General features: G+C 41.7%; 1 long non-coding RNA gene and 1 pseudogene across 1 annotated transcript in view; both read left to right on the top strand.

The window, feature by feature from the left end:
- Gm20757 (predicted gene, 20757) overlaps positions 1 to 23,002 on the top strand; it is a 204,073-nt gene that overhangs the window by 137,479 nt on the left and 43,592 nt on the right. The window lies entirely within an intron of this gene.
- On the top strand, positions 217 to 15,054 carry Gm8512 (annotated as a pseudogene).

Below are 23,002 nucleotides of genomic sequence, written 5' to 3'. Positions count from 1 at the left end.
AAATTGAAATTCTGTCTGGATTTGCTTGAGTCTGGGTTTGAAAAGGTTGGAGTATTTGCTTCCTCACCATCTTTTCTTCCTCTCCCTCTCCCTTCTTATCTCTTCCCGCTGGCATTGCAAATCCTCTCACAAAACTTTATTTCAGATTATAAAGAGAAGCTGGCCTTGTGAGCCTATTCAGAGTTCCCTGTTCTCTTTCTCTTCCACACTTCCTCTTTTCATCTCCTTCTCAAGTTTTGCTAGTGGAGGAGTCAGTAATGGGAATTTCAAGTAAAGGATGCTCCTGGACCTGTAGCATGAAACAGAGATAGCCTGCTGTTGTTGTGGATGCTGTCATGTCTTAGACATCCCAAGGGAAAAAAAAACAGACAATCATCATTAACAGTGACGCAGAAGACCACAACTGTTAGGAGAGATGCTTTTCCTTGTGGGGTAGAGCAGCCAAGAGAGTCTGGAAAAGCTCTACTAGGGCTCTTGATATTTTTAGCACAGCATCAGGATCACTTGGATATTGAGGAAGATGAAGTATTGATTGATGATGAACTGATAAATGAATGAAAGAGGGAGAGGAGAAAGAAGTGGAATGAGGTGTCATCTCTGTTTTGGTAAGCAAACCAACATCTGAGTACATAGAGTCACATGGCTGATGTGAGAACTCAGCTACTTAGGAGGGTAAAGCATGGATACAGTCTGAACAGGTTGAGGGCCTGGGTATCGTGTGTGTGTGTGTGTGTGTGTGTGTGTGTGTGTGTGTGTGTGTGTGTGTGTGTCTATGTCTCTGAGTGTTTGTGTGTGCATGTGTGTGTATGTTCCTCTCTACATTGTTCTGTCAGTGCATAGACTATATGTTTTTATAATTTATTAAAATACATTTTAATTAAAACAGAATTATATCACTTTGCCCCTTTCCTCTCTTCAGTCCCTCCAGCTATCCAATTTTTAGACACCTTGTCATTGCATATTACTATTACATGTGTATTATATATATATGTATATATATATGATACATATGTAATGGTATATATACATAAGTACATATATACATGTATACATGCATACATACTCATACACACACACACACACATATATATATATACACACATATATACACATAATACATATAGACATATACACCTATATACACCTATACATGGTCCTAGAGTAACCACTGCAGAATCTCAGGTGGTATTGTTGGACTCAAAGAAGGTGACTGGGGCTGTGGAAAGATTTTAAATGGAATAGGAAAACACTGAAATCTATACTTTAAAGAATGACCATGGTACTAGTATGAGGTGTGGCTTTATAGCTTTTGAATATATATTATAGCAGCATGGGTCAGGGATCCAAGTTTAAGAGGTAGGAAGAAAGAAAGTCAGCACACAATGTTCTGTTTTGAAATGCTTATATACCATGATGTATTTCTTACAGTGCTGTGGACAGAAAAACTTTACAAAAACATTCTGAAAACACTGAATTTGAAAAGTTTGGGGAAGACACAGAAAGACTTGCTCCATCCATACTCAAGGCGGAAAGTATTGCCAGCTTGGCCTCGGCAACTGTTTTGTGTTGTTAGGAACTACACTGAGCTACTTCTCTCCTTAATCATTTAAATTCCTGTGCTGTATTTTGCACGGCAGTGGGTAAGGGAAGGGAATTGATAACATGGAAGTGTCTGTGTAAAGTCAGAGAACTTGTTTTAGACTCCCCATTGCAAGGAAGCCAGCCAGCATCCATCCTCATCTTCAAAAACCTTGTTTGTTTCAGAAGAACAAAGAAAATCAAACACACACCTGCTCAGTATCTGAGTCCTACTTTAATACTGAAATGACTGAACTCATAGATATTTCAGAGAAAGAAAAATGGCTGTCCTGGAAGACTGAAAGTTGAGTCGGTTGTTTTGTGGGTGCTGCACACACCACACACAACACACACCAGTGGTGGCTTGGAACAAAAAGAGTTCCTTCTACTGTAATACTCAAGGCTAGAATTCAGAAGTTAGTGTTGACAGGGCCATATTCTTTCCAAAGGCTGGAGGACAATCCATCCTTCTTCTTGAAGCTGCTAATGGCTGGTGACATTCTCTGGTTGGTGTCAGGTTAGCTCCAGTCACCATCTCTGCCTGTCTACTTCTTTCTCCATGTTTATCAGTTCCTCTGTGTGTCTTTTGAAAAGGTCCTTGTCATCAACTATTGTAATCCCACTCAGATACTCCGGAATGGTTTCTCCACTCAAGATTCTTTTAGTTTAATGACATCTGTGAAGATCCTATTCCAACTGAGTCACACGCACAGTTTGAGGATCAGGGCATGGGCAGGTCTTCTACAAAGGCTACCATTTGACCCTCTACTGAAGGGAAAGGTCTTTATATCGGATCCATCTATAACACTTTACCAGAAGGTCTGATCTACCTGCATCTGCTAGGTAAGTGTCCTCAGAGGTCCATGTGTTAAATGGATGAGCTACAGACTGTGTGTTATTGAAAGGTAGTGGAACCTTTAACAGGTGGGGCCTAATTGGTGGTGGTGGAGTGTACTTAAGTAACAGGAGGTGTGCCCTTAAAGGGAGGGTCATAGGACCCCAGCTCATTCTTTGCAGTGATGAGAACAGCTTTTCTTCCATTGTGCACTCACTCCCTTTGCAATGTAAACTTGGCCTCACTGAAAGCAGTGTAACTAGTTAAATAATGCTGCCACCGTCAACAGTGAGTCACACATTGATTAACTGGATCACGTGTTAACTGCGATTGAAAGCTGATTTCTAATAGTCAAGCTCACATAGGAGGGTTTGTCTTCTGTGCATAAGGTTGAACTTCACTGTTATCACAGCCTGGCGAATAACAAAGGATGACCACAGGCTCAGAGTGGGTATTTTATTCCTTATTACTATGAAGCAACATTTATTAGTATATATTATATAGTATTATATTGCTAATATATACTATTATATATGTTTATGCACATATATACTAATATGCATATATTGATGTATACTAATGTATACATATATGTCACAAATACTTATATACAATATGCATAAATATCTGCATGTATATGTATATGTTTATGTATATATATGTTCCTATGGCACTGTTCTGGAAAAGTAACCCTACTTTAGTTACTTCTCTTATCACTCTGACAAAGTACCAAACAGATGTCACTTAAGGGAGGAAGGATGGATGGATTTTTTGGCTTTAAGAGGGCATCATGTTGGGGAAACCATGGCAGCAGGCAAATGTGATGGCCCCTGGCCAATAAACCAAGAAACAGAGAGGGAGTGAAGTAGATCTAAGATCCATATGTAATTTATAAGGTCTGCTTCTAGCATCCCACTCCCTCTAGCTAGGTCCCATCTTCTAGAGGTTCATCAAATTCCCAAAACAACAATAGTTAGGAACCCGGTGTGCAAATAAGTGAGCCTGTGGAGGCCATGTTACATTTAAAACATTAACAAATGCCTAATAAAACAAAATTAGGAAACGTATTGCAAAGGTTTCCTGAGACAGGTCCCTGCATATATGCAATTTGGAACAATTACCTAAACTCAGGGCCTCAAAATCTCTTCTGCGAAATAAGTCAAACAGAATGGCTTGAAGTTTCCTTCCACTTTCGAGTTTATTTCCCCCTGTAGGAATTATCCAGCAGGTGTCTAGTGTCGGGCCTTGCTCGCATTATAACAAGATAGCTTGCAGGCGTCATTGGAGGCTTACCCCAGAGCATCGTGTTTCTCTTCCAGTAAATGGGCCTCTGGAGAGCCCCTCAGCCGAAGCTACCTCCTTAAGCAAATTAAAAGTTTTATTGGCGAAATATAACTTGATAACGTACATGCGTTGTCATTAGAACTTAACAAGAAAGAATATTCAATTCGAGACACCAACAGAAGGGCAGGCAGAATTGTGGACGTTTAGTAATTGCACTTTGAATTTGAAGGCCCAGGTCTCTGGAAGACGCTGTGGTGCAGCCTCTCCGTTTACCTGGAATCTCTAGAGGACAAGCCTTGTCACCAGCTCCCCTACTTTTCCTTCTGCTTTTGAGCTGGGGGCCTGGGACTTCACTTGGACCCGGGTTCAAAAAAGTCCTCCAGTGCCTCCAAAGCTTTGTCCTGGTTGAGATGTAGCTCTGTTCACTTCCCTTCTCGTCGGATGCCCCTGGCATTGTATCCACTCAAGGACTTTGGGATTCAAATAGCCCTGCAGCCAAGATCTGCTCTGCTGCTAAATGGCCTCAAGCAGTGTGAGGGTTTGTGCCTTTGAAGCCTAGCACCTCTGGGCTTGTGGCTTCGGTTTTGAAAACCCTTGTGTGGCCTGTTCCCCTCAGCACCAATCCTTCAATTAATTGCTTGTCCTAACTCCTGGCAAATACTATTCCTTGGGACTGGCCTGTCATCAGGGGTCTAGCCTTTGCCTTTGCCTTTGCCCCAATGAGGAAGAGGGAACCAAAAGTCCAGCCAGTTTCTAGGTGTTCGGCTCAAGCCCTGGCCTAGCTCTTGGGTGCCTGCCTCTCAGGCAGCTCAGAGGCTGCCTCAGAAACTGAATATCCAGCATTCCCAGGGCACTCAGCACTCATAAATATTGATGGGCATCCTGAATCTACTGTCTCTGCTCTCAGACCTAGCAGTTTAAGCACAACTTCAACCCACTTTCTTCAAGTAATGAAAGCTGTTATTTATTTTTTAAAAATTCCTTTCTGGAAGAGCTCCTGTTTGTTGAAGGAGCTAAGGAGTACAACATAGAAAAATCTCTAATAACTATTTCATAAACAGATGAATGGCTTGACATATGCCTGTATCCATAGTAACAGTCTTTAACACCATGGGATGAACTCCTCTAGAGAATGGGGTACAGGTTCAAGATAGTCTACACATTAACCTTCCCTGGCTATTTTCCAGGAAAGATCTATTTTCCGGGAAATAAGTGTGCTTCTATTATAAAATTTCACACCACATTTAGCTATTGATACTTGACCACATCAAGTGCTAATTTTATGTCAATCTTTAGCCAGATAAATATTTTCAAATAGCCTAAGATGTTTAGGTATGGCAACAGACATTTATAATGCCAGCTGCTACAGATGTTTAAGCAAAAACATTGGAGTTCAAGCTCAGCCTCAGATAACCTAGCTGTACTATTAAAATACCGAATGAATGAATGAATGAATGAATGAATGAATGAATGAATGATGGAGGGAGGAAATGAATGAATGAAATGTTGAGTTGTCCTCACCCTCCAAGACCCCCAAGATACTGTCTTTACTTCAGTGTTTGTATGCTCTTTTACTTCACTCCAGAAATGCTTTCTGTGTCTGTCTAGCTGCCTCTGTTCTCAGTCTTCCTTTATGGCCCGTCATGGCACATGGAATATTACAATTAATTCGGGTGTGTGATTCCTTTGCTCCTTAAATAATATACACTCTCAGATCTGAGACTCCCAGACTCTTGTCCACATGTCTAACATGCCTGGTACACAGACAACACCACAGAGTATAGGACTAATCAAAACTCTGTCTTTTGCCCCCTCCATTCTCTTCTCAGCCAACTCTGATCCTCTAGTGTCTACAGTGGACCTTGGGCTGTGCTTTAGCTCTGTGCCTGCACTCTCCTTAGAGAACTGATGTCAGCACAGATTAGATCGAAAACTGGGCCAAACGGCCAGTGTTTAAGCCTCCAGAGCAAGCTGCAAACATCCAGCCAGGGAAGAGTTGTTGAGTTCATCAGCTCCCTTCTACAGTAAGAGCAGCAGGCAAACAGTCCCTCCCAGAAGCCACAGACCCTCTTGAAATCACAAGGACTGTTTAGCTGAGGAATTTCAGACCCCATGGGTAGAGAGACTGTTGAGGTCTCTGTAAGCAGGCAGCCAGTTGAATGGGAATCTGTAAGGAAAAAGAAAAACAAGGAAGGAAGGAAGACGAGAAAGAGAGAGAAAGAGAGAGAGAGAGAGAGAGAGAGAGAGAGAGAGAGAGAGAGAGGCCTTCAGCCCTTATATTGAGAAACTCTTACCTCTCTTTACTCAAATACCACATTAAAGGGACTTCTTAGTAATGACAACCACAACTGAAATATTATCCTTTCTTTAGCTATCATCTTCCCCTAATAGAGAGCTGTTGGCGTTTTGTTTTGTTTTGTTTTGTTTTGTTTTGTTGTGTTGTGTTTTCTTCTGTGAACACAAAATAGAGCAGAGAAGGTGCTAAGAATTCAATGTCTTTGTTTCTAGACTTTTGAGAAATGGCTCAACTCTTCCAACTATTTTGTCTTTTTTTTTCTCCTTTTAAATATTTAATTTTTATTATTTTAAGTGGTGTGTGTGTGTGTGTGTGTGTGTGGATATGGACTCCTGGCTGCCAGTGTCTGTGGAGTCAGAGGCATAGGATCCCTGGGAGCTGGATTTACAGGCAGTTGTGAGTCACTGAATATGGGTTCTGAGAACAGAAATCAGGTCTTCTGCAAGTGTAATACGTGTTCTTAGCTGTAGAGCCATCTCTCTGGACCTCATTTATGTTTTGTGAGACACTATATTTTTTAAGGGACAGGAATATTTAGTGTTAAAAATGAAAGTGGCATTGACTGCTCTGTCAAAACTTTGGTTTGTTTCCCAATTTAATTGATTTCTAGAACTGTCTAAATAAACATTTATAGTTCATGACCAGTTTTTTAAATTATGTTTTTATTTATTCTCTGAGAATTTCATAAAATATATTTTGGTTATTTTCTTTCTTTTGTCCCAGCTTTTCCCATATCTCCATCAATCTCCTGCTGAACTTCATGTTCTTTCTCTAAACAAAAGAAACAAATTTTGTGTTGGCCAGTTCCTCTTGGGCATCAGGCCTGGCCTGAATTATGATTGTTATACCCAGTGTCATAGCTTTAGAGAACACTGATTTTCCCTCTTCCAGCAGATATGCCCTGTGAATCACTTCCTGGATAGGATGGAGACTGCCAGCCCACACTTCCCTCCCCTGTGCTGAGGTTTTATCTGACTTGGGCTTGTGCAGTGCAGGTCAAGTGCATGCTATTAGTCTCTATGAATTCACATGTGTATCTTCCCTGTCGTGTCTGTAAAAAAAATGCCGTTTCTATGGAGTCCTTCACCACCTCTAGGCTCTTAAAATCTCTCCATCTTCTCTTCTGTATCCATCCCTGAATCTTGATGGGAGTGTTATGATCAAAACATCCCATGTAGGGATAAACATTTTGAAGTCTCTTAGTCTCTGCATTGTTGAATCCCTATGTTAATTGCAATCTACTTCAAGAAGAGTCTTCTCTGTGGAGAGGTGAGTGACACACTGATCTATGGGTACAGCAATCCAGCCTTGAAGATCATCCTACTGCTATGGGCATTCTGCAAAATAATAGTGGGAGGTTTTCCTCTAAGACCATGGCTTATCCAATCTCGGGATCTTGGCCTCATTAATAAAAACAGGTATGGATTTAGTTTCCATTTAAATATACTAGAATGCTGGTCTACAGATAGAAAACCCAAGCTTGATCCCTGGCCTTGTTAAGAGAGGGAGAGAGAAAGAGAGAGGGGGGGAGAGAGGGAGAGAGGGAGAGAGGGAGAGAGAGGGAGAGAGAGAGAGAGGGAGAGAGAGGGAGAGAGAGGGAGAGAGAGAGAGGGAGGGAGAGAGAGAGAGAGAGAGAGAGAGAGAGAGAGAGAGAGAGAGAGAGAGAGAGAGAGAGAGAGAGAGAGAGAGAGAATGCAATCTTGAGCATGAAGCTAGGTTGAAACTCCCTTGGCCTTCTCTTCTCATTTCTCCCTTTCTGCTTCAAGTCTACTCCAGCTCTTACCAGTGAGTCCCAGTGCTGAGGACATGTTTAGGATCCACCCTTTTCAGAAGGCAGCTGGAGTCAGTGCAGTCACAGTGACTTGCTGTTGTGTTCCTGCTGTTTTTCTTTGAGTGATGAGCTACATAGCACGTTATTCCCCCTGGTCTGTTAAACTCATCCTCAAATGTTAAAGGAAGCTGGAGAGACTCAGAACACTTCTCTGGCTCTGAAACTCCATAGCCAGCCATCTGTGTACCTTATGGGAATCAAATATATAAAGTGGTTGCTTGTTACACCAAGAGGCAAGGCAAGGTCAACTCTTCTCCGTTGGTTGGTGGTTTTGTTCCTCCTTCCTTTCTTATCGTCCTTGAATTCTTCAGGAGCTCTCTAAGATCAGTTGTTCATTCAACATTTAGCCTAACATTCTCTGTTTGAGACCCTGGGTTACACAGATAAGTCAAAATTCTTTTTCTCCTCCTGTGGTACCTGATCAGAGATGTAGTCACATAAATTCAAACTTTTCAACGTGCATAAGACTATGGAAAGATGGCTGGTCTCCATCTGATGGAAGAGGCAGGTATGTATGAATGGATCTGAGGTAGACGGTTGACCCTCCATTCCTCTTGCCACACCGAAAACTCAGTGCACAGATGTTCATGCATATACACATGCATACACGAACATGTTCCTTGGAACTTAACACACATAAAGGTTTACCATATGCAAAGAACTTTAATTTTAAAATATTTAATTAAGAGAGGCATTTGTCTATTTTATTAAGTAGTATACAGGTATAAAGGGAGATAAGTTTAGTTCATAAGTATCTACTTGGTAAAGGGAATTGAGATCCATACATTAGTACGATGTAAACATATGGCTATTAAAGTCCTAAGGAGAGAGTTCTGCCAACACAGGGCATCAAATCAAGGATTTGATGTAGTCAAGGGCTACATAAACAGTACTAAGCAACCCAGGGCTACCTAGCAAGACTGTCTCAGAAACTCAAAAACACAGCAAAACACCCACAAGATCAACCGAAGACTGGTTGGGTAGCTTTTATTTATTGACTCTCTTGGTGAAATTTCACAGTTGGACTAAAGTCAGTTTCTACTTCCCATGACGAAACCAGATATTTTCAGTTTAAATATGCTTTAAATATTGGGCATACACTAGCAGTTTTGGCAAATGAAAACCTTAACTGACTTCTGAAATTGTTTGGACATTTCTATTTGCTTTCTATACATGGTGGGAGCCTAGAGTGTTTGTTCCCAGACCCTGGTACAGCTCAATGAACTATTATAAATAATAGATAATGGCACACGGAACTAAGGGAGCAGGAAAAGACAAGTTGTTATTGTTCTAGAAATTAACATGTTTTTGAGAGACTCTTAAAATTAACAGAGGAACTCTTCAGAGTGGAACCATATTAACATAAATGGCTTTGATTTTTACATCATAATTTGGTTAAATGTATTCTTCTTATGCTATCCTGTGCAACTTGATATTCAAATTTAATTTCACACATTACTTATCATGCCATGCTGCCCATATCCTCAGTCTGTCCAGACTGTTAAATCCTTTGGTTCATCTGCACATTTGGTCAGAACCATGAATGAACATGGCAGACATCAAATGCTCTTGGGTTTTAATTTGGATTATTCTGAGGTAAATGCTGATTGTCAGCTTTACATTCTGGCTTCCCCAAGACTGACCACTAGTGCTGAGAGGCTGACACCAGAAATTCTAGTTAGACGGGGAGAGAGATTCCAGGGGGACCTGTTGAATATTTTCTCTCATTTATCACTTGTTCTTTGGGCAATCGCTTATACTTCCACTTTTTCCCTGCATATTAACTTCAAAGTGTTATACTCTTTCCTCATTTTCTGTTGACTGTTAAGAGTATATATCTTTTATCTGGTTCATAAAATCTTTGTAAGTAGGGGTATTTCTCAACTATATTCTAATGTAATACCTATTTGTGATTGCTAAAATCCCTTTGTACCTTCCCCGTGAAAGAATGTCCAAATAGCTCAGCCAAGGACTCTATGCTTCACCTTGCAAGGCGTGTGTACTACATTTAGGTAGTATGTGCTGTTAGGACGTGGTCCAAAATGAAATATACCATAAAGACAAAGGCTTGATGTGCTTAATAAAACTAACGTACAGTTGAAAATGTTGAAAGGATTTTCTGTCTTATATCATTCGAGACAGGGTTCATGCCACTAGAACCTTGATAGTTGTTTCTATTTACTGATACCAATACCAACATTTGTCTATTCTATGCTTGATGTTTTATATATCAGCAAACACATTACCCTCACCTCTTATGTATTGTAGGGCCTGGAAACTCCATCTTCTGCCTAATGCCTCTGTGTATTTCCACTCCTAGTGCAGAGCCTGACACCTGAAAATGCTCAATCAAAATAGGCCAGAGCAAGCTCTGTAATGATGCTTATGTTATTTAGTTAAACAATTCACATGTAAGTCCTATTTTAGATAATGGCCTATCCCAATGAGTATATCTAGTAGCTAAAATTCTAAGCACCTAATCATATAGCCGATATCTTTGGTCATTACAGAAAATAAAGGCTGGTATTTATGGAGTTGGTGTGGCTCATTTTCTAAACCAATTCTGGGTTGAATCAAGCCAGACAAGAAAAAATACAGTCATTTATTCTAAGAGAGGCAACGTACTCATACACTAGGGAAACAAATTTCTGACATCTGTTTCTTTGCAGTTGAGCAAATTCTACCCACCTACTTGGACATCCACTTGACTTTGCTTTGTTTAAGTTGTAATTAGTGCATGGGGGTTGATAATAATATCTAGCTCATAGGCTACTATCACATTTTTATGATGATATAAGATATATGCCACCATTTACACACACACACACACACACACACACACACACACACACACACACACACACACACACACACACACACACACTATGTGGCTCAGTATTGCTCCAGACTCATTGTGTATTCCAGGCTGGTCTTGAACTCATGATCTCTATGTCTCAGTATCTAAGCACTCTCTGTCTAATTTGAATGACTTGCTTGATGTCTTTAGTACTATGTGTGTTTTTGCCTTGATCATAAGGTATGACATGGTTCTCCTTTAAGGTTCACCACTTTAGCCAGACCCTCTTCTTGTCTCATTTGACTGATTTAGTGGGACCCAGAGAAACTAAATACCTGCCTAAAAAGTGAATAAGCTCATAGTAACCTAATTGTTAAATATCTTTCAAATTTTAAAAATTAACTTGCTAAGCTGGGGTCTGCCTGTAATCCCAACACATTTAGGAGTCTGAGGCAGGGGGATCAAAGCCTTGAGGCTCTGTTGGTCTCAAAAGCATCACTGTCATTCTTCCTCCTCCCCCTCCCCCTCTTCTTCTACCTCTTCCTCCTCCTCCTCCTCCTTCCTCTCCCCTCCTCATCCCCTTTCCTCCCTCCTCACCCCATAAAGTAACCATGGCCTATGTTGTATTAAAGATCCTTGATAGACATGGTGATGCTGCAGTTATTTGGAAGGCTGAGGCAGGAGGATCACTTAAGACAACCTTGGGTAACATGAAGAAAGCCCATCTCAAAGAATGTTGAGGGGATTATGAAAAATCCATATGCGTGCGAAACCAATACGAACTGTTGATAACTGAGCAACTAAGAGTATACAGTTAGGTTAGATACCTGGTATAGGAAGCTGATCTCAAAACAATTTCCAAACACCCAAGAATCTGTTGTTCCCTAACAGTATTCTATATGAGGCTTACATATATCTTACAGGGTTGATTTCGGTTGAAATTTGAAATAATATGATGTTTTTCATTTTAAAAATGCCCTTCACACACTTATCTCTAATCTAGAAGTTATTCACATTTTCTGAGAAAAACTGATCGATAAAGCCCCTGACAGTGGACATCAGGCATCCTGGCTTTCAAACTCAAAACATAAGGACGTTGGGTCTCAACCCCAGCTTGCTAAGAGAATAGCTTTTCTGTGTTATCTTTTCAAGTGGGTTCCAGAATATCTTTTAAGCTCTTCTTCCCAACTCCCCTGTCTGGAGTCTGCAGCTAAGAGTGCAGACTGCTAAACAAACCCACCACCATCTGGTGGAAGGGGGCTGAAGTGCAAGCCCAAGATCTTGAGCAGAGAAACTTTTGGAACAATGGCCATTTTGAACAGGCTTCAGAGACTTAAGAGCCAAGCAGGGACAGAGCATTCGACTGCTGTTTACTGCCTGGGGGAGTATCTGAGATGCAGTTAAGCCCACACGCTGGATGCGGGGACTTTTTTTTCTTTTTGGTTTTTGGCTATTACTTTTATTCGTTTTGGCTCAGCATCTCCCCACATAGAGAGCAGAGTTAGAGCATGCAGCTTCATGTCTGTCTCAAACCCGAGGTTGTTCTTAGCAGAATCCAAACTTTCTCTTTCCCTTGCCTTGTGCCCTGTCTTTATGAACCTTCTTCAGAAGTTCTCCGACCACAGCGGGTGGACAGAACACTGTGTTTTGTGAAGGACTAACAGGCAGGAAGGCTAGTGAGTTTCCCATGGCTGAACTCGCGACTCTGGCTTTCTCAACCCCACACTACACGCCTGCCTTTTGGCACTAATCAAGCAGTTCTACATCCTTGATTTTCTCACCCCAGGATGAGGTTCCTGACTGCTAGGATCCCATTTGCCGATTCTTCCCAATTGCCACCCCCTCCCTTCTTCCTCTTCAAGTGTGCCAGTTTCTAGCTCGCATGCTGGAAATCCTTCTTTCTCCTCCTTTTTCTCTCTTGATTGGTTTCCTCCGGTGTTATTTTGTTTAGCGCTTTCCTGTATGAGTCCAAAGGCAAAGCCAACAGTGCGTTGACTCCTTGGAGAAGTGCCATTAACCCAAATTCCTCTGAGGGCCAGGTGAATACAGAACCCTATTAATCAATCAGATAGGGGCGGGGCTAAACAGAGGATAATAATGTGCTCAGCTGGACGTTGCCTTGCTACAAAGTGGGATCAAGGCCACCAGAAGTCAGTAACTCAGAGTCTTAAATGAAACATCATGTTTTTAAACATTTCCATCATTTTGGGCTGGCTTTCTGTTACTGACACAAAACGGCTGAGGTTATCAACTTACAAAGAGAAAACGTTGGTTTGGACTCACAGTTTTGGAGGTTGTAGTTTGCATTCAGTTTGGCCCCATTAGTTTGGGCTTATATGAAACAGCTCATCATTCCTTAAAGGTGAAACTCCTCACCTTAACACCAAGAAGCAAAATCTTTAGAAGAAAAGATCCAGGATCTCATAGTCCCTTCCAAGTGCAGGATCTCAGTAGTGTAAAGATCTCCCATCATGCCTCACTTTTCAAAGGTCTCAGTATCTCCTGTTAACTATCTTTGGCATTAAGACAACATATCCTTCTTAGGACCGTTCAAGAACCATTCAGAAGATCCTTGTACATCCTCATTAGAGCAGGGGTGGAGAGAGTCCACAATGTTTCTTCTATCTACTCTTGAAGCAGTGCTTTCCTACCTGGTTTTCTCCCTCTCTGCCCCAGGAGGCTGATTATGTTGTTTGCATGTCAGTCATCTAGGCCATCAAGACCAAGACATGTGCAGGACCTCCTAGATCACACAGTTGAATAGTGTAAAGGTTGGGTGAGTCCATTCTTCTGGGCTTCAGGGACATTGAAAAGGTGCCACCTGCTCCTGCAAACCCCTCACTCATATCTTCCCACAGTAAGAGGAAAGAGTTAGCTGAGTGAAAATATGAAGCCAGTCTGCTGCCCTTCTTCTGTCTCTTTCAGAAGTGGGAGATACCCATGTTGCCCTTCTGCTGATGTGAACCATTGTGCCTGTTCCATGTGTGATCCCATGAGGATGTGTTTACGGTTATGACACAATGAGTTCGAGAGATGGCTAGCAAGAATGCTTTCTGTTCTTTCAAAGGACCCAAGTTCAGTTCTCTGGATCCACATCAGACAACTAACAACTGCCAGCTCTAGGGACTCTGACGCTCTCTTTTGTACTCTGTGGACACCTGCACTCATGTACACATGCCCACACGCATATATACATCCTAAACAGTTAGAGTAGAAGGGGGCGATTGCCCATGGTTCTTGTTTTATTCACTCTTAAAGAAATGGTATTACCCTTCCTAGTCCTCTCTCTCTATGCTGCATGCCTGTGGTGGTTAGAATAAAAATAGTCCCACGGGCCCATAGAGATGTGGCCTTGTTGAAGGAAGTGTGTCACTGTGGGTCTGGACTATGAGGCCCCATATGCTCAAGCTAGGCCTAGTGAGGCATTCATTTCTGCTGCCTATGGATCAAGATATAGAGATCTTAGCTACTTCTCCAGCACCATGTCTGCCTCACTACTGTCATGTTTCTCACCATGGTGATAATGGACTAAACCTCTGAAACTGTAAGCCAGCCCCAATGAAATGTTTTCCTTTATAAGAGTGTCCATGGGGTTTCTGGGTCTCAAAGCAGTCAGAGTTAAAGTCCCAGAATGCCAGTTAGTGTTAAGGCCGTAGCCAAATGCTTTCCTTTCTTTAGAGCGGACGTTGTCCACCCACCCTCAGGAGCCTTTGGTACTGACAGCCTTCCGGGAACGCTGGAAGACAGAGGACTGGGTGTAAACTGGAGTCTGCTGCGTGGCCCAGAGACTCTGAGGAAAATGAAGTTTCCCTGCTTATCCTTCCGGCAGCCCTACGCTGGTTTAATCTTAAATGGAGTCAAGACTCTTGAGACAGGTTGGCGTCCCCTGTTTAGCAGCCTTCAGAAATGCACTATTGCCATCCACATTGCTCACAATGACTGGGAAGATGATGCATAGCAGGAAGGGCTCATGGAGAGGTTGGGGGTGACCTGGACACAGATTCAGACCTTACTACAGGCAGGAGAAAGATACGGCAGAGGCGTGATAGCTGGACTTATTGACGTTGGAGAGACTTTTCAGTGTCCAGAAACCTTAGCTGCTGAGGAGGCTGTGGAACTGGAAACTCAAGCTGTGCTAACCAACCTGCAGCTGAAGTACCTGACTCAAGTTTCAAACCCCAGGTGGTTACTGGAGCCCATACCTAGGAAAGGGGGAAAGGATATATTCCAGGTAGACATCCCAGAGCACTTGATCCCACTGGAGAAAGAATGACTGCTCTGGAAAACAACTGAAGAATGGCTCTGCCAGTAGACCATCAGAGTGTGCACCTCCAAATCTCAATCTGGGTGACTCGGATCCACTCCTGCAGAGCACAGCTCACTAGGTGGGTGCTGTTTCCAGCCTGCTCTGCCCTCATGAAAGGCATGGCAGTAAACACATCCCTCATGCTGTGGCTCTGCCAACAGAACTACAGAGCCTTGGGAACTTTGGCCTTTAGGGAAAAGGAAATGTCCCAGGAAATGATATTTTGCTGAAGTTCACTTTAGTCCTGCTGTTTTCTGGATTGCACAAATAAATCTGTTAATAGTTAAAAAAAAAAAAAAACCAAAACGAGTGTCCATGGTCATGGCCTCTCTGGACAGTGATAGAGGCCCTAACTAAAACAATGCCTAAGACATGTTTGCTAATGGAGAATAATGCTGACACTTTTCTTGCCATCTGAGCCACTCATGTGTTTCATAGTTGGTTCAAAGCATCAGCAGTGCAAGTTGAGCTCATGACTGAAGTGATGGCTCAGTTGGTAAAGTGCTTAGCAAGCAGTTATGGGGACCTGAGTTTTATCCCCAGCACATCTGTGTTCCAAGAATGTGTGACACAGTTATATGCTGGAGAGTTGGTGCTAGAGACAGCTGTCTGCTGTCTTTAGGATTTGCAGTCAATATTTTATTTCTATTGCACATTTTATTTTTATCTAAGTTGCTGTTCTATGGTTGTGAAGAGGCACCATGATCAAGCCAGCTCTTATAAAAGAAACATTTAACTGGCAGCTTGCTAACAGTTTTGAATGGCTAGTCCATATTCATCTTGGAGGGAAGCAGACAGGCACTGGAGTAGTAGCTGAAAGCTTTATATCACAACCCACCACCAGGGACATACCACATCCAACAAGGCCAAACCTACCCAACAAGGCATACCTCCTAAATCCTTCCCAGACAGTTCCACTAAGTAAAGAACAAGCATTCAAATATATGACCTTATGGGAAGCCATTCTCATTCAAACCACTACAATATTAAAATTAATTAACTGATTAATTAAGTGGGATGGGGGAGATCAGAGAACAACTTCTTGTGGGATTTGGTTGTTTCCTTTCACCATGTGGGTCTTGAGAATCAAACTTAGATCCTTAGATTTGGTGGCAAGAATCATTACCTGTTGAGCCATGTTCCAAGTCCCCAAAATTCTAATAGTTTATACTTTTAATTTTAAAAATGTGTGTGTGTGTGTATACACATATACATATACATATATATAACTATATATAGATAATATATTATATACATAATATGCATATGTTATATATATACATATATTGTATATGTACAAGTGTGTGTATGTGTGTGTGTGTGTGTGTGTATATATATATATATATATATTGGACCTTAGAGGCTCTTTACATTAATCAAAGGCAAGGTCCCTACAATTGGATTTATTAGGAACTGTTGAGTTCCCTGGAGCTCTAGCAATGAAGAGGAAACCAAAATGCAGAGTTTTATGATGAGGACAACAAGCTTGGAACTGTTGAGAAAAGCACACTCTTTAGTAATTGCTGTGACTTATTGAGCCTTGACAGGTAGCTCTCACATCTGCCCACAGCACATCTTTTAAATCTCAGGATAGAAGATTTGACTAGTGGATGTAAAATTCTGATCCTCCTATAGAAGGAAGTCTTTCCAAGCCTGTGGGAGAGGCTTCATGACATGAGAGCTGCCATTCTCTTCCCAGCACACACTTAAACACATACACACTTAAAAACACACATGCGCACACACTTTCCTCTTTATCCTTTTTTTACTCCTTTTTTTCTTAAAAGGTGTCTTTTGTTAGATTCTGCTTCTGTGCAAGTCAGCCCCAGCTCACCTCATTGTAGAATGGTTTAGGTTAGTGAACAATTGGTCAACTCTTCTTACTCCTTAGTACCTCCTCCATCTCTTTCTCTCTCCACAACCACTCAGCAAAACAGAATCCAGACTTCTTCCAGTCGAATCGATCTCTTAGAAAATAAACACTCAGAACACCCTAGTCTACTAACTGTGTTTCTTCTTTATTCCGTTTTCCCATCCGTACCTTCTTAAGAGTAATATCTATACTGCTGGCTTCTAACATCCTAAAATTGCTTGCTTACCACTCTGATGATGTCTCCATGATGTCACAGGCCCCTAGTGATCTCAGTCTATTTCTTTGCAAACTTCGAATCACGAATCACACTCTACTCCTCTTTTTAACCATCCCGATAGTTTCTCATTCTCTCATTTCTTCGTTGCTTTTCACACTACTGCCGGGCTTCCAACTTGTGAAATGCTTCCTTGCCTGATGTTCCTAAGTCACCCTCCTCTTCTGCCCCCTAGAGTTGTGCAGAATAATGAGGCTTTAGCTGTTTTCTCCCTCTTTTGCTTTCTGTTGCTCGTCTTTCACATGCCAGCCTTGTTCATATGAATGACTTCAGGGATCACATTGGTGCATTGTATTCCATAATTCCCATCATTAGTTCTTGTCTGTCCTGCCCCCAAATTCTGCATTTGCAATTACCTTGCCAATATCACCCCATCTGATTTCTTTCAAAGCCGGCCCGTCCTCTCAGTTTCCCTTCATGTGTTAATAGCTCTACTACTCCTACAATCGTGTCAAAAGAGCATGGTCTCCCCACTTCTCAGGCTATTTGTTCACAACTTGGTATGTCTGCCGTGTTCTCAAGTTTTCATGATTGCTCAATCCCACTGCCGCTCCAATATTATAATGATCTCCAGAATGGTGTATGTTGGATACACATTCTAATTAATCGTTATAACAAACTCTTTGGTTTAAATTATTTTAATACCTCCCTACTTTATGCCAAATAAAGTTCAAACACATTTCACAAGGACCCTCTGAACCTGGTCTTACATTATTTTTGATTCTTCTAGAATATCACTACATCAGTCTCATATTTCTGAGAAATCTACAAGGAGAGAGGCTTTCTGCAGTCCCACTATTTTCTATATCGAAAATCATCTTACTCTTTTCTTGCCCTGGAAGTGTGATTCCCCATGGCCTACTCCATTATAAGGAATCTACTCCATTAATTCTGTCTGATTCTACCAATTGTCTTCTCTTCATGAATGGCAATGGTGTTTTACTTCAGTCTCTTAATCTTGTGTCTGCGTCACATCAGTGTTCTGTGCTTCCAGGACCTCAAATATTCAGAATGAAGCAGAGAAACTTCCATGGACTTCAAAACCAAACAATTCTACTGCCTATTCTAAGCAGTTGTCATCTTTAGTCATTTACTCACATTGCTAAGCCTCAGTGACTTAGTCTTTTTCCGGAAACTTGAAACAATAATTCCTTGTTTATGTTAAGGATTAAGTGAGAGAGTACAAGCCAAAAATCTCCCATAAATTTTGCTAGACAGTAGCCTCAAACAAGGAAATTATTGCTGGAGCCTAAAGGAAATCTCCCTTTATTTTGTTTATATGCCTGTCTTCATACCCATGCATTCAGCTCCTTGGCTGACAGATGTAGCCGTCAGTGTTTATAGAATACATAAATGAGCAAGTGGATGAATTACTGATTGAAGAACACTGTGTTGAAATTGTTTTATTAATAGAAATTATTGTATTCAAGTATGAACACACACATAAATTCAGTAGTGTTGACTTCTTTATGGGGTTCTTATAACAAACTCTCACAAACTTGGCGATTTGGCCAATAGAAACTTGTTGTCTTGTAATTCTAGAGAGTAAAAGTCTCAATCCAGTGTCAGCAAGATGGCTCGGGCAACAAAGAAGCTGGTCACTAAGCCTGATGACCTGAGTTCAGTTTTCCTCATGTTGGAAGAACTACCTCCCACAAGTTGTTCTCTGACATTTACATGCATGCCATAGCACACATGCATGGATACTCAACACACACACACACACACACACACACACACACACACACGCACACACGCATGCACGCACGCATGCGCGCGCGCTATACACACATGCATACATATACAGAGAGAGGAAGATAAATAAATGTGAACTTTTTAGATATAAAAAAGTGGTGTGAGTTGAAGTTGTTGTGGGATGGGGGTGTGTGTGTAGTTGCATCTGAAGGCTATGAATGTAAGCCTTCTTGAAATTCTCAGCCTGGGGGGAGAGACCCACATTGGGGGGGGGTCTCATGTCACATGTCCTGCATATCAGATAATTACAATATGACTTATACCAGTAGCTGTTACAGTTTTGAATAACAATGAGATACTTTAATGGTTGGGGGACACCACATCATGAGGAGCTTTATTAAAGGGTTGCAGCATTAGGAGGGTTGAGGACCAGTGACCTAAGCTAATTTCTCCAGGCTTCATGCCATGCTTGTGAACTTTAGATGCCCTTGGCCTTCCCTGCACATATGTAGCAGATGTACAGCTTGATCTTCACGTGGGTCCTGAACAACTGGAGCAGAGGCTATCCCCAAAATTGTTTCTTGTACATGAGATATGTTCTTTTAGCTTGGTTGCCTTATCTGGCCTTAGTGGGAGAAGATACACCTAGCCCCACTGAGACTTGATGTTCTGTGGTGGGGTGATACCCAGGGGGACTCTGCTACTCTCTCAGAGGAGAAGATAAGTGGGGAGGAGGAAGGTTTGTGGGAGGGGGTGTCTGAGAGGAGGCAGTGAGCAAGATGTAAAGCAGATAACTGAAAAGTAAAATAAAGAAAAAAAGAAATGTAAATTTATAAATTAAAAACAAAAAAAAGAAAAGAATAAAAGAAAAAATTTCCTCGGCTTACAAAAGCATCACCTATTCTCTGCCCTCATGCCTCAAGATGGTCTCCATGTTTCACTCTCAACTTCTGCATCTATACGTGTTTCTCGTGTCTTACGTTATTAATTTTTTATAACAACAGTCATATTGAGCTAGAACGCACCTTGGCAATCTGATTTTGTCTTGATCCTGTCACCTTCAAAGATCCTCTTTCCAAATGAAATCATGATCACATTCAGTTGGGGTGATGGTTAATCTTAATTGTCAGTGCAATGGGATATAGACTCACCTAGGAGGCAAATCCCTGGTATATCTGCGAGAGCATTTCTAGGCCAGGTTAATTGTGGTGAGAGGACACAGCATCCTACAGGCTGAGTCCCAAGACTACATAGAAAGAGAAGGTGGGTGGAGCACACACACTGGTCTTCTGCTGTGTTCTGAGTGCCGATGCAATGTGACCTGTCACCTCACATTTCTGCCCCCTGTGTTCCCTGCCATGGTTGACTGTGTGCTTTCAACTGTGAGCCAAAATAAATCCTTTTTTTTTTCCTTAAAAAGGATTAGTCACTTATTTTTGTCTCATTGATAAGAGCAGTAACTAGTTTCAGCATGCTTAGAGGAAACACAGCCCAGCTTATAATAGCTTCAAATTTATAGAAGCCATAATGTCTAAGGGGATGAAAGACCAATATAAAAATAATTGCTGGACCAACTATACAAAAGAGTATATATTTAATTACTACAATGAACGACATAATCTCTTAGCCATGCTTACATTTAATAAAGATAGTGGCTTACAGGGTCAGTGAAAGCCTTGTGGAGCAAGGGTCCTTTTGAAGGTGAGCTGTTTCCTTAAATAAATGTTATTCCTCAATAAGTATTTTTTAATATATTGCTACTGCTTAACATTTTGAGACAGCTTCAGATGACTGGAGCTAATGAGACAGCTCAAACAATAGGAGCAGGCTGTGAATGCTGCGTACAATAAATGTTTGTGGAGAGAAAGAAGTTTCCAGGGAACCAGAATTGCTATGGTAACCTGATATATCATTAAAAATGTAATGAATAAATATCATCAGGGTCTCAGCTTCATCACACAGGAAAACTTCAAGACTGAGATAACTAAGTCATTCTCACTCTGACTGCTGGGTGGTTTGTAAGCTAAATCAGGGTGATTGTCCATTAGCCAAAACTAGTAGTACTCAAATAACCCAAGACTCTGTAAGGCACATAAAACCCCCTTGGTGTCGCCTTTTCATTGAAATCACTGCCATTTTCCTCAAAATATTAATTTGAGCTGTAAGTAATAGTCATAATAATAGACCTGATTATATGCTTTTCAAGAGAAATAATATTTTGCCAACTCCTAAGAGCACAGCCGGCACTAGTGTTTGGGTGTGCAGTGCGGCATTAGGAAGGGGAACCGGCTCCTGCTGTTGGGGGATCTACCCCTCGCACCGCACCTTCCCCTCTTCTCACTCCCAACTCAGCAGCTCACAGACACCCCCAGCTCTGATTAACACTTGTTCACTTCTTGAATCTTATTTGATCACTCTCAGCATGAATGAAGCAGCTACCTTAGCATGCCCAAGGTTAACTGAAACTAAGCTTTTTTAAATGATTATTGAATATTTTCTTCATTTATATTTCAAATGCTATCCCCTTTCCTAAAATCCCTCTCCAAAAATCCCCTATCACCTCCCCTCTTCCCCTGCTCCCCAACCCACCCACTCCTGCTTCCTGGCCCTGGCATTCCCCTATACTGGGGCATAGAATCTTCGCAAGACCAAGGGCCTCTCCTCCCATTGATGGCCGACTAGGCCATCCTCTGCTATATATGCAGCTAGAGGCACGAGCTCCACCATGTGTTTTCTTTGATTGGTGGTTTAGTCCCAGGGAGCTCTGGGCGTACTGGTTAGTTCATATTGTTGCTCCTCCTATAGGGCTGCAGATCCCTTCAGCTCCTTGGGTACTTTCTCTAGCTCCTTCATTGGGGACCCTGTGCTCCATCTAACAGATGACTGTGAGCATCCACTTCTGTATTTGCCAGACACTGGCATAGCCTCACAGGTGACAGCTATATCAGGGCCCTGTCAGCAAAATCTTGTTGGCATCTGCAATAGTGTCTGAGTTTGGTGTTTGTTTATGGGATGGGTCCCTGGGTGAGGCAGTCTCTGGATGGTCCTTCCTTCAATCTCAGGTCTGTACTTTGGCTCTGTAAATCCTTCCATGGGTATTTTGTTCCCCCTTCTAAGAAAGGTCAAAGTATCCACACTTTGGTCTTCCTTCTTCTTGAGTTTCATGTGTTTTGTGAATTGTATCTTGGGTATTCTGAGTTTCTGGGCTAATATCCACTTATCGGTGAGTGCATATCATGTGTGTTCTTTTGTGATTGGGTTACCTCACTCAGGATGATATCCTCCAGATCCATCCATTTGCCTAAGAATTTCATAAATTCATTGTCTTTAATTGCTGAGTAGTACTCCATTGTGTAAATGTAGCACATTTTCTGTATCCATTCCTCTGTTGAGGGACATCTAGGTTCTTTCCAGCTTCTGGCTATTATAAGGCTGCTACGAACATAGTGGAGCATGTGTCCTTATCACAAGTTGGAACATCTTCTGGGTACATGCCCAAGAGTAGTATTGCTGGACCTTCTGGTATGTCCAATTTTCTGAGGAATTGCCAAACTAATTTCCAAAGTGGTTGTACCAGCTTGCAATCCCACCAGCAATGGAGGAGTGTTTCTCTTTCTCCACATTCTTGCCAGCATCTGCTGTCACCTAAATTTTTGATCTTAGCCATTCTGACTGGTGTGAGGTAGAATCTCAGGGTTGTTTGGATTTGCATTTCCCTGATGGTTAAGGATGTTGAACATTTTTTCAGGTGCTTCTCAGCCATTCCTCAGAGAATTCTTTGTTTAGCTCTGTACCCCATTTTTAATAGGGTTATTTGATTTTCTAGAGTTCAACTTCTTGAGTTCTTTATATATATGGCTTGCTCTGTAAGATCAAGAATCGACAAATAGAACCTCATAAAATTGCAAAGCTTCTCTAAGACAAAGGACATTGTCAATAAGACAAAAAGGCCACCAACCGATTGGGAAAAGAATTTTACCAATCCTAAATCCAATAGGGAATGAAACTAAGCTTTGAAGGATGCAGATCTGGAAGGTCCAGCCTGGAAAGGGGTGATAGAGAGGACAGATGCAAATCTCTATTTCCATCAGGTCTCACCATCTCCTGCAGTACTGTCCTTCTCAGTTACCTCATAGCTATTGAATGAGCCGAGTGTGGTTATCTCCCCCATGCCTTTGCTAGATGTCCCTGTTAACTCAGGGCCTTTGTATGGGGTACCCGTCTCTTTGGAAC

The sequence above is a fragment of the Mus musculus genome, chromosome 10 (genome assembly GCF_000001635.26).
Source record: "Mus musculus strain C57BL/6J chromosome 10, GRCm38.p6 C57BL/6J".
In the NCBI taxonomy this organism is placed as follows: Eukaryota; Metazoa; Chordata; class Mammalia; order Rodentia; family Muridae; genus Mus; species Mus musculus.
This window is presented reverse-complemented; position numbering and strand designations above follow the sequence as displayed.